The sequence below is a fragment of the Periplaneta americana genome, chromosome 1 (genome assembly GCF_040183065.1).
Source record: "Periplaneta americana isolate PAMFEO1 chromosome 1, P.americana_PAMFEO1_priV1, whole genome shotgun sequence".
In the NCBI taxonomy this organism is placed as follows: Eukaryota; Metazoa; Arthropoda; class Insecta; order Blattodea; family Blattidae; genus Periplaneta; species Periplaneta americana.
Window position 1 is genome coordinate 163856184 of NC_091117.1, and position 18831 is coordinate 163875014.

Here is an 18831-nt window from a genome sequence, read left to right on the forward strand (position 1 = left end):
TATACGTATCTGCTTCACTGATATATAGTTTTATTTCCTTTATTTTCATTTTTGTCTTTTTCGTGAATAGTGAATAGAAGTAAAAAAAGAATGAAATAAACACATTACTACTGCTATTATTATTATTATTATTATTATTATTATTATTATTATTATTATTATTATTATTATTTTCTCTCTCTCGTTTCCATTATTGCCTGCTCTTCAGGAATATTTTGAATGCTAAATTTTTCTACAATGCAAAACAAAATAGGCCTAATAGTATGAGATCTCTTTTCATGGTGAGGTTATGACTGCACATGAACTAGAGACAGTATCTCAGCAGAAGCAGCCATATCTGATGTATTGCTTACCGGCGTGAAAATATATATTATAAAAACAGTAATGATTATATCAACATCAAGATAAATCTTATCTCAAAATACAGATAGTCAACAAAAATCAAAATCATTTTAAACCCAATATAATTATAGAACCTGCTTAGAAGGCAGGCATGTGAGGTCTCTCAATGCTAATTTAAGATAGTTATGCCTACATTAGATTGAAGTTACTTTAATGTTATTTAAGTTAAAAAATTCGTTTCAGTAATAAAAAATAGGTTATATAGGCATATATACCTACATATCACGACATAGAATTGAGGTTATAAATATACGAATGTTACTGCAGAAATACCTGAACTATAATATTATAGATATTAATGTATGGTACATATCTTTAGCATAGAATTTTAATGCAGTCAATAACTGTATTATTGGAGGCACTGGCAAACCTCTATTATTCGTTTTTGTCAACCGGTCATCGAAAAGATAAGCAATCTCAATAACAGTTTCTTTATCAAATCGGAACCGTTTTTTTAAATTCTATATCATTATAAAATTCCACGGGATTGCCTTTAGGCCTATCTCTAATGTAGCGCTTTCGTACATTGTTCACTAATTGTGCTCCTCTTCCGCACGTTCTAATAAATAATTCGACAACTTCCAAGACGTCCGCCATTTTTCTACAAAGTGACACTTTCGGCTCAAAGTGTGGTCGGAAGTACACTTTCATCCAAAGTGTTCCTTTGTACCAAAGTGTCGACTGTGCAACGGAAAAGTGATACTTTGCGTCTTCCAAAGGACACTTTAATCGAAAATGTCGACTATGAATACCAGCCTAACTTACTGCGACCGATGCTTCTCATCTCCTTGTCTTCACTTTGTGTGTAGCGGGTAGTATTTATATTGCGTCATGAATTTATGACGTTTTGCGATGCCTGACATAACTTATACCGTAGCCTATATCTTATTACTTTGCATCTCATAGTACATCATATCGTAGCTATATCATATCGCAACGTATATATCGTATCTCATCGTTTAACATTCTCTAGGTTATATCGCATCATATATCATACCTTAGCGTATATCGCGTAGTTATATTGTGTCGCGCCATATATCGTATCATGTAAATTGTCAAGTTATGTCATATAGTGGAATATAAATTTTATCAAAGCATATCATTCGTACATTATACCAGACTATATCAAAACGTACTTCATGACTTATTATCATGGAATATAGTGTGACATCATTCACTTGTATTGACCGAAGATGGAATGAAAACAGGTGCTAACTTATTAAATATACGGTTAGTAAATTGGTATCATTTAACGAGACACGGTTGCATAGAAATAAATCATCTCACGTCAAGATGTACGAAGCAGTATAAACAGTAAAATGGCAGAAGTATTTATTAATTGCTTTTGGGCTATCCTACTGATACTGATGTAGGAATTATCGCATGCAATGCCATGCTACGGACACATAAATCAAGTTCATAGCAAATCAGATGTGAATTCATGGCACTGTATTACATTGTGTGATGCAGAACGCTGACTATGTTGGCATCTCAAATCCTAATCCCTTCCGTAACTGTTAAATTATAGACTGCATATTGTAGAATAGTTGCCATCTGCGACGCCAGGCGGTGCAAGTGCATGCTTCCTTTATAGAGATAGAAGACTGTTTGACAGGCGTGGTAAAGGAAGATGTGAGCACGTGGAAGAGTAATAAATTTAAGGAAAATTCGATAAGGAACAGATATAATATAGCCCATGCCTGGAAGATCTCTACATTATATAAAATAGACTAGCTTTAAGGAAATATATTGCCTATACCACTTTGCTTTTTTATACAGTGCCAGGTACTGGGTATCCATGAAATAGGTATCGAATTTCCATAGACAGACGACGAAATAGAATAGATGGATTTCGTCTGCATCTAAACATGCTACAGTTGAATGTTTTGTATAGGTCTATGCAGTGGTGGGCAAAATGAACGCAACCCACAAGACAGGATTTAAATGGCAACTACATACTGTGGGAGGGGTTGCACTCTACAGTGCAGAGACGGATTTACAGACAGTTGCGTCACTACACTCCTACCTACCTCATGTAATTAGAATAGTCCATTCACGTGATATTTAATTAATCATTTTCAAAGCAATTTCTTCGAAATGGGATATATCTGTGCATGCTATTTTCAGTTGCGCAAGGAGATGAGCATCGCTTAAGCGGGATCTGTGGCTGGTCTTTATATATTTCATTTTAGAAAACAGCTGTTCGCACTGGTAGGTTGATGAATACATACCGTCATTTCCCATAACTATTGTCCTGGAACACAACTATGGTCCACGATACAACAATTCAAAGATCATTGTAGAAGTAACATAGACCGTTCGTAGATAGCTGCAGTGACTTGAATTCAAACTACAGTACAGCAAGAATATAGATAAACGAGGTACTGCGTTATGGAGTATAAAATTTGAATAGTTGTATCGTGATCAATAGTTATGTTCCAGGACCATAGTTATGGGAAATGACGGTACTCATTATTTTTGAAGCAAACTGTCTAAGCAGTGGAAATATAGTACTGGACATCTTTTAAAAATTTTTAGCTCCCAGTAGACCTTCACATTCTGCTTTCAAGAAGCCGTCATTCTGCAAATCCAGTAACTCTAACTGCAGTTCTGGGATAACATTTTCAATTTAAACATGAAAAGGAGTGGCAAAAATATTGAAATCTTTCTCTATTCTTTGAAAATCACTGAATCTGTGTTCTTTGAACTCGTATAACAGGTGATCTATTTTAAGAATGTACATATTTAAGTTCGCGCCCTGAATATTTGTAACTGATCCTAAACATGAGAAATGAAAGAACCGCCTTTCTTGTAAGTGTGATATCCTCTCGATTCATATGATTCTGCGAAAGACATTGTGTCACTAATGAAGCTCCGAAGTACAGCAATCCAGTATAATCCGCCACGTACATGCGCAGTATTTTCATGGAGTGGGGGAAGGAGAAGATACATAGGGGGTAAGTTTGATGCTTCGCTGAGATCTGACGTCACTGAGGAAATGCCGCAGGAATGCCCACCATTGGTCTATAGTTTATAATCTAAGGATTTCCGTGTGTTTCTATCATTCAAAGCCAGCTGGGAGTAAACCTCATTCATCATTTGCTTTAAAACAGTTAGGCCTATTACTGCATTACTGTTCGTGTAGTATTGTATACGCTTACCCACTCGTGCAGAATCATATTGTATGGGGCTGCTTGTTCGTCACTCATCTTGTGTAAGGTTGATTTTACAAAAACAGTCAATATTGAAACTTATCCTTTGAAGAGATGGAAAAATTCAAATACCTGGGAGCACCAGTAACAAATATAAATGATACTCGGAAGGAAATTAAACACAGAATAAATATGTTATTATTCGGTTGAGAAGCTTTTATCATCTAGTCTGTTGTCAAAAAATCTGAAAGTTAGAATTTATAAAACAGTTATATTACCGGTTATTCTTTATGGTTGTGAAACTTGGACTCTCACTTTGAGAGAGGAACATAGGTTAAGGGTGTTTGAGAATAAAGTGCTTAGGAAAATATTTGTGGCTAAGAGGGATGAAGTTACAGGAGAATGGAGAAAGTTACACAACACAGAACTGCACGCATTGTATTCTTCACCTGACATAATTAGGAACATTAAATCCAGACGTTTAAGATGGGCAGGGCATATAGCACGTATGGGCGAATCCAGAAATGCATATAGAGTGTTAGTTGGGAGGAGGGAAGGAAAAAGACCTTTGGGGAGGCCGAGATGTAGATGGGAAGATAATATTAAAGTGGGTTTGAGGGAGGTGTCATATGATGATAGAGACTGGATTAATCTTGCTGAGGATAGGGACCAATGGCGGGCTTATTTTTATTTTTATTTTATTGGGTTATTTTACGACGCTGTATCAACATCTAGGTTATTTAGCGTCTGAATGAGATGAAGGTGATAATGCCGGTGAAATGAGTCCGGGGTCCAGCACCGAAAGTTACCCAGCATTTGCTCATATTGGGTTGAGGGAAAACCCCGGAAAAAACTTCAACCAGGTAACTTGCCTCGACCGGGGTTCGAACCCGGGCCGCCTGGTTTCGCAGCCAGACGCGCTGACCGTTACTCCACAGGTGTGGACGCGGGCTTATGTGAGGGCGGCAATGAACCTCCGGGTTCCTTAAAAGCCAGTAAGTAATTAAGTAATTCAATAGTGAGTAATGGTGGATTGACCATCTCTAACATATTAAGTATGTACGCCTTTGTTATAAACTAGAAATCTGCAGCTTTACATGTATTTTATTTTCAGTAGTATCAGTGAGATCTGGCACATTTACAGACTAACTGTAACTCAGTATTGACCTCGTTTGGGAGTTTAGTGTAATAATTATCGAGAGGGATGTCTATCTTGGAAAATGAAACGTATTTTTTATAGACGAACGTAACTCTGCGATTTCAACGACTACAGGTATTAATTTTCTGAGAGTGCCAGGAAATGTCATTTCATACATTAATGACCAGCTATATATATGCAACGACGTAGATAGCAAACTGCATTTGCTAATGAAGGTCTCTGGCTATTTAAGCGTTAATAATGATGGTTACTTTTCAGAGTGGATTGCCTAGATATACGTACTCGTATGCCTGTTATTACATCTTTCAATTTATTTATTTCTACCTTAAGGAGTTGCAGTTCCACTAGTTCTTTAATAATAATAATAATAATAATAATAATAATAATAATAATAATAATAATAATAATAATAATAATAATAATAATATAATAATATAATAATAATAATAACAATACTGCAATAATAATACTTATTTACGAATGGATTTTACGGAACCCTGAAGTTCATTGCCACCCTCACATAAGCCCGCCATCGGTCCCTATCATGAGCAACATCAATCCAGTCTCTATCGTCATATTCCATCTCCCTCAAATCCATTTTTATATTATTCTCTCAGCTATGTCTCGGCCTCCCCAAAGGTCTTTTTCCCTCCCGCCTCCCAATAACACTCTATAAGCCTATGCATTTCTGGATTCTCCCATACGTCCTAGTGCATGCCCTGCCCATCTCAAACGTCTGGATTTAATAACTGTAATAATAATAATAATAATAATAATAATATAATAATAATAATGTACACGATATATCGAAAAGAAGTGACTTTATCATCAATATTATCTACTCATCAGATTATAATAGCAATAAAGCAAACGATAATAATAATAATAATAATAATAATAATAATAATAATAATAATAATAATACTGCAATAATAATATTTACTTACAAATATTATTATGATGTACCGAAGTACACATTTTTCTCTGGTCTATCCATCCTTTACTTACAAATGGCTTTTAAGGAACCCGGAGGTTCATTGCCACCCTCACATAAGCCCGCCATCGGTCCCTATCCTGAGCAAGATCAATACAGTCTCTACCACCATATTTCATCTCCCTCAAATCCATTGTTATATTATCCTCCCATCTACATCTCGGCCTTCCCAAAGGTCTTTTTTCCTCCGGCCTCCCAATTAACACTCTATAGACTTATGCATTTTGAATTTTCCCATACATGCTAGGTACAGCAGTGGCAAAAAAAAAAAAAAAAAAAACCGGACTGACCCTTGTAGCTGATACAAAAGAATCCTGTGCTGTGTATTGTGTCAAACTGTGGTAATTTCAATATGGATAGTGAAGCCAGAGGTATGTACTGCTATTTAATGTAAAAATACGCAGTTATCTTTGCCGAATGGAGGTAGAAATGTAATATTGATGCCAGATGAAAATAAAACGCTCAGTTTTTTCTTCTGTACGTTTTTAGGCACTGAAGGAAACAAAAGACGGTAAGAATCGAACAAATGCAATAAATGTCATTGTTACAATTAATTATACAAGATGGATGTGTTTTGTGACTAGGAAAATTTGAATCTGTGACTCTGAAATCAGCTACATGAGTCGGTCCTGTTTTTTTCTGCCACTACTGTACATTCCCTGCCCATCTCAAACGTCTGGATTTAATAATAATAATAATAATAGTAATAATAATAATAATAATAATAATAATAATAATAATAATAATAATAATAATAATAATAGTGACCCCTTAGCTTTGGACTGACTTTAGAAGGGTAGGACCCGGGACCGATCCTTGAACTTAGGTTTACATTGGCCCATCGTGTGCTCTCTATATAAGCGATGACTGTCCAAGTCCGACAGGCGCCCTGGGTTGCATTCATGAATCCGATTCTGACAGGTGGACCATCCAGCTTCAGCCCTGACACAGCCAGGTGCCATACTCCGACGAGTACCTGATAAGTTCCAAGGGTGCCATGCTCTTCCTATATCAGCAACGGATATCTATCCCCAAGATTTCACCTCTGGCTATTTTAATTATTGAAAATAATAGATGAAATGAAGGGAAGGCGGAGAATATTGGTGGAATGATAGAGAGAAATAAGGAGAAACCCAAGAAAAACCCTCTACAATGTCTGCTTTTTCCACCAAGAATTACAGCCCGATTATTTAGTCCTGACAGCTCAGCGACGCGATAGAGGGGAAGTAATAGGAGTAGTGGGGAGAGTTCCGGAGTAGAGATAAGGGAGAGCGGTCGGTAAAGGAATGCAGTACAGCTCAACTGTACTGGAAACGCAACGCCATACCGCATGCGAGACATCCGATCGCTTTGACTGCAGGCAACAGACTAACCTGAACATCCCTTGGCGTAACTTAATGGACTCGCCTGACCCAGGCGCAGATCGCCGGCGACCGTCAGGACTAAATAATCGTACTGTATATGACGACGACCTGGACGGTGCGAACACTGGCCGCCTGGATGTAAGATTAGCACGCTAACGCTTGAACTACAGGTACGGCAATAGTGACCCCAAAGTTGTACTGGAAAATTACTTCCTATTGTGATAGTACGGAGCAATTGAAACTGTCGAAACAATTCACCGCAAAAATGGTTGACAAGACATTGCTATTCGGATCAAACGCAACTTGACAACGTTATAAAAGGAAGGTAAATAAACAGACGCTCTTGTCAATTGAGATTGAAATGCCGGCCTCGGTGGCGCAAACGGTAAAGGCACGGAATGTCTCTACTGCATCGTCCCAAAGGTTGTGGGTTCAGTCCCGCCTCGGGGATGGGTGTTGTGTTTGTACTAGTTTAAGTAAAAGGGAACAAAGAAAATAATATAGTAAAACAAAGATAACTGTGGAAAACGGCCTCTGGTCGGTAAACGTAGGATCTTGGCAAAGGTGGAGCGACAACCATAGGTAAAATACGAAATTATTTTCTAGTACAGTATTTGAAGCAGCAGTATCAGTAGTACTTGGAAGATTTATGAGTAGGGACAGGATTTTTATGTAATTACATATTATATTCCTTTCAACATAATCGTATATAAATAACAAATCTTTGCGAATCTTGTAATTACCATTAATATATTAAAATTTGATACTACATATTTTTACATATTTAACCCACATTACATATTATGGCTTGATATTACATAAATATACATATTTAGGGATTTTATTCATTTTTACTTCTCTAAAAGGAAAAAACTAACTTCTTCTGAGGAACTTCACAATTTAAAATACACAGATTTAAAATGTCTTTTTACCTGCTCAAGAGGAGGATATATTTCGGGACGAAACATAACGTCCTTAGTTCCAGGAAGTAATAGAGGCACTCACCCCATACTGTAAATATGAGTGAGTGTATTATAAAAATCACTCAGAAAGTAGCGTTGCCTTCATGCTGTGGAGTGGGACGAGGACGACATGATTTATCTCGAACTATAAATGTTCTGCACACGTCTAACAAGCCGTTCCCATTCAATCTGCAATCTTATCCACCGTCGGAAAACCCGTGTCAAGTCTGACATGAGCCGCAATAAAGTAGCTGACTTTTGAAAAGAAGCTGGAGTAAAGGAACAAATTGGAAAGATGTTGAAAGATTAAAATAAATAACTTTTCAGATTATTGCTTGACCTCTTTACTTTAAATTTAGTAGACCTATACGAAAATGGGATTTTCCGAGAAATTAGAAAGTATGGTTTTCGGCTGGAATAATCCTACCCTTCTGAATGAGAGAGGAATGTCACTTTTCAAACAACAGTTTGTAAATGCCTATAGTTTGAGGTTTTATTAGGTACTTTGTTTCTTACAGGGAGCAGCTAAAATGCATGTGTCCCACATCTCCTCTTATTTTCTCCTAATACAGTAAAGCGAAACAGTGCTTGCAATACTGTTGTCATTCATTTCACTCAGTTCTCTAGTTTTAGTACTTACAGTATAAAGTGCAAGTGAGTTTATCTGCTGCTTTTAACTAGCTAAAATGGCTCCTGTATCTTCAACCCTAACGACAAAAATAAAATCACTACAGATGGAAAAATAGTAATGTGTCAAGTGTGCGGTAAAAAAGTCGGGTGCTCTATGAAATCGCAACTGGAGAGTCTTACCTATCCTATATCTGCCAGATATTGATATTAAATATTTTCATGATTTTACATATTTTGGTACATATTCAGTTTATTTTTCTTACATAAACATGTACATATTTCACACCTTGATATTACATAAAAATCCAGTCCCTATTTATGAGTTACCTAACCAACTGCATAAGATCACTTACTTACTTACTTACTTACTTACTTACTTACAAATGGCTTTCAAGGAACCCGCAAGTTCATTGCCTCTTAGTATTAAAAAAAATATATTATGGTTTATTTAACGACGCTCGCAATTACAGAGTTTATACCAGCGTCGCCGGTGTGCCGAAATTTTGTCCCGCAGGAGTTCTTTTACACGCCAATAAATCTACTGACATGAGCCTGTTGCATTTAAATACACTTAAATTCCATCGACCTGGGCCGGGATCGAACCCGCAACCTCGAGCACAGAAAGCCAGCGCTGTACCAACTACGCTACTGAGGCCGACTTTAGGATTTTATATAGGGTTTAAAGGGAATAATAAAAACTCGTGTAAGTTTGTACTTCATAATGGACTTTTCTGCTTTCTCATGCAATCGGCAAACGAAAGTAAACGTTCGGAATATTTTGTGGTTTTCATTCTATTTGCCTAGAAGGGAATTGGTTGATGGAATGAAATTTGTCGACGTCAAGTGGTTTGGAGTGCGCGCGTATATTTTGTCGGGATACTCTAGTGTTATGTCCCTTACATAAACGTCCCAGAAGATTCACAGAGCCCATACATTAGTTTCAGGGGATCAGGCCTCTGGGATAGAGAGCGAGAGAGCCAGTATCGTACATGTGGCTTTCTCAATTGGCCGGCTAAGCTCGTAGTACTTATATAAAGCTAGACACATCGAAAAACAAATGCAGGATTCTTCGTGAATTAAAATCCCCAAGGATGAAGCACTGCAATCCCTAAAGATACAACGCTTGTATATCTAGTCTATAGTATGATCCGTAAGTTTTGCTGCACTTTCATTATTTGTGGTAACGGAAACAAATAAATAATAATAATAATAATAATAATAATAATAATAATAATAATAATAATAATGAGAAAAATGCGCTCGAGTTGAGCATTAATGTCAAAGTTTAGTCTTTGCCATAGTAGAGCAAGTCGTTGCGGCATTGGTCTATTGAACAAATAAATCCAGTTATGATAACTATTTCATTACTCTCACAGCAAGTCTTCAAGAGTTTACCAAATCCATATCTTGGATTTTAAGGGTATGAAACTAGACAGAAACAAGGTGTAATTCCTATAATGTGAAATCAGTACTGCGTCCGACTTCCAACTGAGATATAGGTCTACCTACAATATCTTATGGGGATTAGAACGCATAACTGTATCGACATACTCGTATTATTATTATTATTATTATTATTATTATTATTATTATTTTTATTTTTATTATTATTACTTACTTATGGCTTTTACAAAACCCGGGGGTTCATTGCCTCACAAAAACCCGCCGTCGGTCCCTATCCTGAGCAAGATTAATGCAGTCACTACCATCATATCCCACCTCCCTGAAATCCATTTTAATATTATCCTCCCCTAAGGTCTTTTTCCCTCCGGCTCCCAACTAACATTCTACGTCAGCGTTGTCAGAGACTAAACGGAGCGGAGCGCTCCACTAGACTGGTTGCGTGCTCCGGTGTTTCCACAGACATAAGCAAGTTCAAGCTCCGATCTAGCTCCACAACCGGTTTTGGAGCTTACAACTCTGACACTACTGCTCTACGTGCTACATGGCCTGGATTTAATGTTCCTATATGTGATATGCCATTTCCATCTAAGTCTATTCTATATCTAGCAAGTTCTTTTGCTACTAATGTTATTCCTCCTTTTCTATACAGTTTCGATTAAAACGGAATTATTGAACATATTTCGTGAGGAGTACACTCCGATAGAAGAAAATTCAACAGCCAGTCGTATGGACTTTTCTCAATCCCTGTGTGGGTGAGTGCATTGAAGCAGACCCCATAACTTATTATAACCGCATGCTAACTACTGTAAAACGAGGTCTCATGGCAAACACGAGCAAATAATCTCAAGTTTCGATAACTGCTCCCTTTAGAATTCCATAGCAGCCAATGCGGTCTTATGTTTCAGACAAATACACAACCTTAATTCTCTTAAAACCGTACCTCTAGTTTTACACAGTTCAAGTATTCCCATGCTACTAATGCAGTATTTTAACTTTGTTTTATTTTGTGTTCCAGTTTCCGAGATACGTGAACACCGCTTTGGTTGACTTGTCATTCTTTCAGATAATAAGTACAAGAAAGTTATTTTGATTGCATTATTAGTCGTAGTTTAGAACAATAATTATGTAATAGGTGAGGAAATGTGACTCTAATGCATTTAACTTCATAGCATTTTAATTACACTATGCCTGATTTTGAAGTGTTCGTGTTCATGAATTAACTGCATTCTGTTCTTTTTTCCGTTGAGAACTGAGTCATTCATTATTCTACTGAGCGTTCGCGAGGAAATATTTTTCGCCTAGATAAATGTCGTTGCCCTTTTACTGCTATAGATCGAACGTGACAGCCGGGGAAATACTGTGCACATTTCCCCTGGATCTAGCATAAGAAGGTTTTGTGATGCGTAGTGTGGACAGAAGGGACGTCAAGCTTAGAGTATTAGTATTTACCTGTTTTTCATTCAGAACAGTTCAGTTTAGTTAGTAGTAATGAAATACATACAGCGGAATATTAACTTGTGATGGATGTTAATATCTTCAATTTGATTAAATAAATTTATAGCCTATGTGTATGAATTAATCAACCTATATTATATTTGTATTCTATAATTTTGAAATATATATATATAGTCCTACTTTTCACGTGCGATATTATTCTTCTCTAGTGTTAATATTATATTATATAATGCCATTGCCGCTGTAATTAAAATTTTAGTTCCTATTTTATTTTACTTATTTATTTTTATTATTATTATTTTTTTGTTTTCTATATTTCTCTTATATTAATATTGTATTATATAATTTATGCTCGACCATGCCGAAATGTAGTAATTATACACCTGGTAGCAGACCTTTAATGCATGTCATTAAAGTACACCTACTCATTAAAGGTCAGGTCTTTCAGCCAATGACGACTCAGGTTACAACTGTTCAGCCAATGACAGGTCAGCTTTCTACCGTTATAAAACTGCAAGTATCGATTATTCTCGGATATGCAATCGAAAGAGAATTAGCGAAAAGTCACGGAGGCTGGAAATCCAATACTGTCGCAGAATGTTATGTTCTGTTACTATAATAATTAGCGTTAATTGTAAATAATATTAAAATAAATTAAATTTGTCATCTCGTTTTTCAATGTCTAATTTAATTTCAATGTTATCTCTGTAGGTTCTTATGACCTAGCAAGGTCAATGTGAACATCTGTTCCTCGGAAAAAATCAATACTTTCGCGTCTGCGCACATCTCACAACATACGGGACATTGGTCAAGGTCAGATACAAAGAAAATTAATAATATCAAGTTAGAAATATGGTCGAGCATAAAAAGTCGTATGAAACTCGCCTATAATGGTAATTAAGAAGCTCGTATGAAAATTATGAAACTCGCTTGCGCTCGTTTCATAAATATCCATACTCGCTTCTTAATTATCTTCATTATAGGCTCGTTGCATAATGTACTATTCTGTAACTGTAATTTTAATTCTATTTCCTATTTTATTTTATTTTATATTCTCTTATAGGCCTATTAATATTATATCTGAACTGCGACCGAACACGAGCGCTGCTCATTCGGTCTCAAATTTTGTTTAATACTACTGTATCTCCTGTTTTATATTGTTTGTATTATTTTATTTCTATTTCTCTTGTTTTTTTTTTTGTAATTATATCCTTTATTCTGTATATTTAAATTTAAATTAAATAAATTAAAATAAAATAGAATTAAATAAATTAAATAAATTTAAAATTTAAATTTAAAATGTATTACGAAGAAAGCGTAAAAAAGTGTCATACTTTATTTCTACGGATATATCTTACCGTTAAACCATTATCCGATTTAATAATCCAGAATTTAGTGAAAAAAGTAAAAGAAACCGTACCATTTAGGCTCTCCGTCCATCATAAAAACCAATGGGATGGAATAAATCGCACGCGACTGGTCACTTATGATACGTTGATCGTTTTTTGTTCAGAAAAAGAACCAAATTTCGATCAGTCGCGAGAATGTTGTCATCTGTTGAGCACCCCGTTGTGGGCTATTTGTACTTGTAAGCTCGTGAAAGGACCCAGAAACTTTTTTTAGTACATCTTGATTTAAAAAATGCTGTCCAAAAATGCAAACGAATACATGGAACCTATTAATTTTAAACAAGCGTAGAATCATATAGAAAGAGATGCTTCTCAACCACCAGAACAAATTTCTTATTGCCGGCTTGTTCTTTCATTGATAGGCTACTATCCTTGACATCGTTACCAAAATGTGAAAACCTACAGAATAACTTAGAAATATACAGTGCATGCTCTTCCACAAGTACACGCTGCAACGACTAAAACGCAACTGATCGCCTCGCGATCAACCCGTTTGGTTTCTTGTGACTTATCGCATTGTCCTTAAGGGGAGAGAATGGTATTTTTTAAAACTTATTTCCTATTTGGTGTAAAATATTAATTATTTGTATGTATAAAGCTCATAGATGTGGCAACTCAACCAAATAAAAATATTTTGAAAAAAAAAAAAAATTTGGGGGCCCAAATTTGAAAAAAATATACTCATTGCAGAATTGTACTAAGACCGATATATCTAAACCGTTTTAAAGATAGATTCAAACAGTTTTTTTTGCAATGCATTTGCAAAAGCATGTTCTACAAACTGTTTGTAACAGAATTTTGATATTAGTCCCTACGTTTGTAAAATAAACAATTAAAATTTAATAACAATCTTCTGATTTCCTTTCTTGCAAACAAACGGACGTATTTTTAAAATGAAATAAATTAACAAAATTCTGTTAGAGAAAAGTTTCCTAATAGTCTAAAGAATGTGTGTTCTAAATTTCATGCATATATCTTTAATAGTTCAGAAATTATATCCATTTTTGTCTGGCAATGTAGCAAAAAATGAAGTTACTGGAAACCGATAAAAGCGGGCGTGTGATTTAAAAATCCATAGTGCAGGAAGTTTAAAAATGACGTCTTAACATCCGATAAGGGCACAAATACCCACAAAATGTTATGCAATGCATTCCACACATATCAAAGGGTATTTTAAAGAAAAACAATTTTTTTTTTTGAAAATTTAATTTACCGGAAGCAACAATAAAAGTGGGCGAGTGATTTAAAAATCCATAACGCAGGAAGTTTAAAAATGGCGACTCAACATCCAATAAGGGCACAAATACCCACAAAATGTTATGCTATGCATTCCACACATATCACAGAGTATTTTAAAGATTTTTTTTTCTTTTTGAAAATTTACTCATTTTTCACCAAAAAAATACCATCCTCTCCCCTTAAGTCGTCGTCGTCGTCTCTGTGGACGAGAGGATTATCTGATTAATCGCTTGGTCTTAGGCGATTATTCGAATGAAAATTTTCTCGAAAGATGTGAAATTTGCATTAGAGAAACTGGTCGACACGCAGGTCGACACTTACTGTTTCCAGGCGTACATCCGGTAGAAGACTATTAAGAACTAGAGAACTAATAACTATATTTTATTCTTATGGAAAGGAGCGTCTTATACAGTTGAGAAGTACCGAAACATTGGTCGGCCAGTCTGCTGCCAGAGCCCCACGCATTCGCTGTAAGGGTCATTCCACGCAAAAAAAGTATGTTTTTGAACCATGATGTCTCAAAATATTGTAGTAGGTTATTTTGTATGTTCTAAATACGAATTTCACGCAATATTATATTTATATCCTTCATAGTTTGGCAGCAATCAGCATTTAAAATACTGGTTTAGCAAAGAACACGGTTTCATTCATTGAAGTTTTCTTACTATGTAAAAGAAGATAGAAAAGTGATTTCAATGCAATTCGAAAGAGGAGAGCCTTGTTTATAAATTCCCTCGAAATGAAAGAAAAAAATATATAATTTTTAAGTAGTTACCCGCCGTAAAATAATTTAAAATAATATAGAACACAAAATGCAATTCATTTTTACAGACAAGAAAACATGTGTTTAATTCTTTAGGGTATATTGATTCCACTGTGAAAATTTCAGAATAGTGACTTAAATATCATGTCAGTTTTTAATAAAAATAAGTCACCGGAACAAAGGAGCTCAGCAGGTAGGCTCTCCCGTCGTACAGAATGTTGCGCGATCAAGGTCAGGGAGACGGACTTTTGAGATTGCTCATCGTTATGAGGTCTCGCGAGCGCTGCGACCGTCACACAGAGCAAGCGATTTACAACCGTCGGAACCAAAATTAATAATTTTATTTATTTAATTATTCATAGGTTTTTTGAGATTGTCATAAAACTTGAGAGATGAATTAAAAATAAGATTTTCTTCAATGCAAATGAAATTCGCATTAATTTAAATTGGTGCATTCGAATATAAAGCTATTTCTTTTTTTCAATGAGGCATTTTTATGAGCATCCCTTAATATTATTCGGATTAGTCTTTAAGGTATTAAAATATGGTTGTTCAGGTTTACAATGGCGTCTCTTTAGTTTCGATAACACTTTATATAGGGTGTCTATAATATTTCAAATTACGGATAGCATGTAACTGCCATCCATTTTTCAGTCATACGTATGACTAAAATATTAATGATATGGCGGTCATACTTGGCAGTTTAATTTATTTTCATAATAACATTATTATATTAAAAGCCCAAAAAAATTCATGACATCACTGTCAAATTATTAAAATTTTGTATGAAATGACCCTCTATTCTCCTCCATAAAATCGCAGTGCTCTTCCTGCCTGCAGTCAGTCGTGAATGTATTAATATCTTTGTTATTTTCTCTTGATGAGAAGTGCATGGCTAAATGTCACGCCTTTTGTCTTCCTTTGTTAGATATATCTAGAGAAAAATGTTTGTATACCTAACATCCATACGTTATCACTGACATTGTAGTCGCCTTTTAAGATCTCATTAACTTCTGTCTCTAAATCCTTAGGGTTGTTCCACATATTTCTGATATTTTGTCCAAAATTTTTTTTACTTGGTTATTTAACGACGCTGTATAAACTACGAGGTTATTTAGCGTCGATGGAATTGGTAATAGCGAAATGATGTTTAACGAGATGAGGCCAAGGATTCGGCATACTATACTCCAACAAGGAGAAAGTCTCAGGGGAATGAGACGCAGCGGGGTAATGCTGTGAATGAATGTTGATGTCATAAGATGTCATAAGGTCACACACGTGGGTACACGCATCTCCACTGGCTAACTCTCAAAGCATAAACCATAACACTGATACACACATACTTACACTACCCCAGTTACAAAATTAGATTACGGTTAATCTCCTGGTTATGGTTTGTGCTTTGAGGGTTACTCAGATATGCATGAGAGCGCATGTTTTTTAAACTGACGTTATAACGGTAATATTATCTATCTACTTCGCTCCAATAGATGACGCAATAGTTTACGATTAATCTCCTGGTTGGAGAATAGTAGATTATCTGACATTTATTTTAAGGTTGAGGAAAACGTCGGAAAAAACCCAATCAGATAATCGGCACAAGCGGGAATCGAATCCGCGCACGAGAGCAACAAGCGCCTTGGCCGATTGAGCTACGCCGGTGGCTTTTATACCAATATTTTTCTGATATTAAGATAAGAAACATACTAACTAGCGGGAAGTTTATAAACAAAAGGCATGTCTCGTTTCAAAATAAAAATTATTTCATAGTGTTTTTTAGAAAATTGTTTCAAACTTTTAAATTTGAATTAAGAGACTTTCATAAGAAGTAGCTCAGATCATTCACTATTGCTTAAAAAAATAATATTTAAATCCCAGTATTACATGAAGTTGGAACTTTCAATTAACAAGGAAACATATACGCACTGTGCTAACAAATTATTTAAAATTATTTTTCCTGTCTCATTCAGAATTACTAACAAAATGCAATATTGTAAGCTTTATTATTCTAGCGTAATTACTTTTTCAAATACAGGACATTAAATAATACAGTTTTACGATTGTAGCTGAGATTAAAAAAAAAATATATATATAGAAAAGCTTTATGTATCGTTTGTACAATATGCAAGGCATGTAGGCTATTCAGAAAGGAGATCGTCATTTCGTCATTCTATTGTGAAGTCAAGTGCGAGTAACTTACAGTAGGACTTTTATGTCCGGAAAACCAAACGGTAGTTTATGGGAACAATGGCTTACCACTTTACGACATCCAGACCTCTGCGCAGTGCAGTGGTCGATTCCATGTGAATAATAAACTCTGTACAAAAAAACTGGCAATTGAATGAATGTACGAACACCATTAAACCCTGAAAACATAACACGTGACTGCCACTATCAGAAAAGAAGCTCAGTTCCAACATCAAAAGAAATATTAAAGTTAGCGCTTAAGTTTAATAAAACTGGTTCTGTGACTAACCGGAAAACAAAATGAAGACGTCATAGACAGCCAGGAACTTTACGTCTAAATTCTTTTCTTGTCCTACAACACAACTTTCTGCACTTGATATACAGTAGTGGCAAAAAAAAAAACCCGGACCGATTCTTGTAGCTGATTTCAGAGCCTTGTTCACTCCAGAGCACGATAGACTGGTAACTAAGACTTTCGTGGTTCGAATCCTGCCTGGGAAGGAAACTTTTTTTTTGTTCCTTATTCAGATTTATTCCCAATACTTTTCGATTGCTGGTAAAATTCATGCTTTGGGAATAATAAGTTAATTAAGTAGTAAAATATCGCTGTAATCGCAATCATATCATATATCATATCACATCACGCATCACGCATCATATCGCAACACTGGTTTATGAGTACGAAAAACGTTAGTTCGCTGATCATCCACCGGAAGCCCGTGCTAAGAATGTCTATTTGTGAGTAGTTTTTTTTTTTGTCCAGCGGCGTTTATTCTGATTGCTCACCATTGACTCAAGCGCCCATGGATCACTTTATTGTCATAAATATTGTTCGTGGTGACACTGGAAGATGGATTTACGTCGAACCTTAGTTATGGTGATTACAATGGTGATTGAAGAATGGCGACATTTGTCGGAGGAAACAGAAGTAGACCTACTTGCAAAATCCTACCCCAAAGAGCCTTTATGCTCCATTGATTCCACTTTGACTGAATCTGTTCTTCGATATGGAAATCCGACACGTTCAGTTATCGGTACGCTTGCTCTTAAGTGTTAAAAAAGTGACATTGTAGAACCAATGACAAGACGAAGAAATTCATCTGAGGACGGAAATATTGCAAAACTAAAGAATAAAAAAGAAGTCAATCCTTTAGGAAAAAAGATATTTCACATAAATGAATAACTGAAAGTAGTAATGTTTTCTATTCAAATGGAAAGTGATTGAATAATTTATATTTTTTCGGACATAAAATAGCTTTAAAACTATTTGTATGATATTTGTAAGTACATGACACAGAGTTCGGAACAAGAATTTAACGATCGCCCTGCTTTAAAGTGGGGGATATATGGCTTCAGTGCAACTGTTGGCGCTGAAATACTGCTGTTGGGTTGAAGACTTCTCTTTCTTCGTCTCTTCTTCTATTACCAATTCATTCCACTTCTTTACGAGAAATAGGTTAGAGACTTGTTCCCAGTTTTTTGTTCTATTCTCATACTCCCTCTTCCTATTGGTTAGGACTCGGAGCAGATCTTGGCTTTGTTACCTATGTGCCGAATAGAGGCTGTCTATATTAATTTCATATATTATTTACAAATATACCTATTCCTTGTAAGTGAGAACATGTTGTGAAATTGCTAGTTTCTTTATTTATAACTCGTTTTCTTTCAGTTTTACAGATCTAACTCCTATACTACTCTCTACAAGAATCTA

The 18831-nt window shown here is 35.6% G+C and overlaps 1 protein-coding gene across 2 annotated transcripts in view; it reads right to left on the minus strand.

Moving 5' to 3' along the window:
• Positions 1-18831, minus strand: part of jus (julius seizure) — a 469463-nt gene that overhangs the window by 265927 nt on the left and 184705 nt on the right. The gene's annotated exons all lie outside the window — the stretch shown is intronic.